Below are 742 nucleotides of genomic sequence, written 5' to 3'. Positions count from 1 at the left end.
GTTGTGCGCCAGTGCGTCTGGCTACGCGTTCTGGAGACGAGGGAGATATTCATAAAGAATTCTCGAAGTATTATGCCATTTGATGGCTTCCTGTGGTATCGGTCAGGTCTTGGTTCCTGACTCAACTGCCGCGATTGTGAATATCAATTGCGAATCCAAAAGCTTCGAAACATCGACCCCCAGCTCTTTGGCGAAACTTGGTCCATGAGGAAGGCGTTGTATTCGGCCACAGTATTTGAGCACGGAATAGTACGATAAGCCCGAGGCATCAGCTTTCCGGGGAGATCAAGACAACTCCAACTCCAAGGAACGCAGCGAATCCCGGCGGTTATTACTCGTATTAATGCCCTTGAGGCCTCGAAGTATATTGCATACTTGTTGGTGTGATTGTGGTGTTAACCTCGTGGGTTTCATCCGGCAGTATCATTACTTCTGCGTATCTGTGGTCGGGCTTTGCCCGGCAAAAGGTCACAATGCCTGTCCTTTTTCGACTTTCTGTTGCATGAAGTGCAAGATCGTATTGGGACAAGAGAAGCGGCCACTTCGCTAGCTTGCAATCTAGAGGCCGGTTGCGTCATAAACACGGGGCCACCGTTATGATATTACGTTGATACATAACTAGACTCGTCTGTTGCCAAAGTAATGCGCATCTTTTTGAATCCGCAATACCAATGCCAGTTTCTTTACTCAATCGATCGGATATCGGACCTCAGCGCCTACAAGTCGACTGAGGTATATAACT

The sequence above is a fragment of the Asparagus officinalis genome, chromosome 10 (genome assembly GCF_001876935.1).
Source record: "Asparagus officinalis chromosome 10, Aspof.V1, whole genome shotgun sequence".
NCBI classification, from domain to species: domain Eukaryota; kingdom Viridiplantae; phylum Streptophyta; class Magnoliopsida; order Asparagales; family Asparagaceae; genus Asparagus; species Asparagus officinalis.
Note: the sequence above shows the minus strand (reverse complement) of the source record.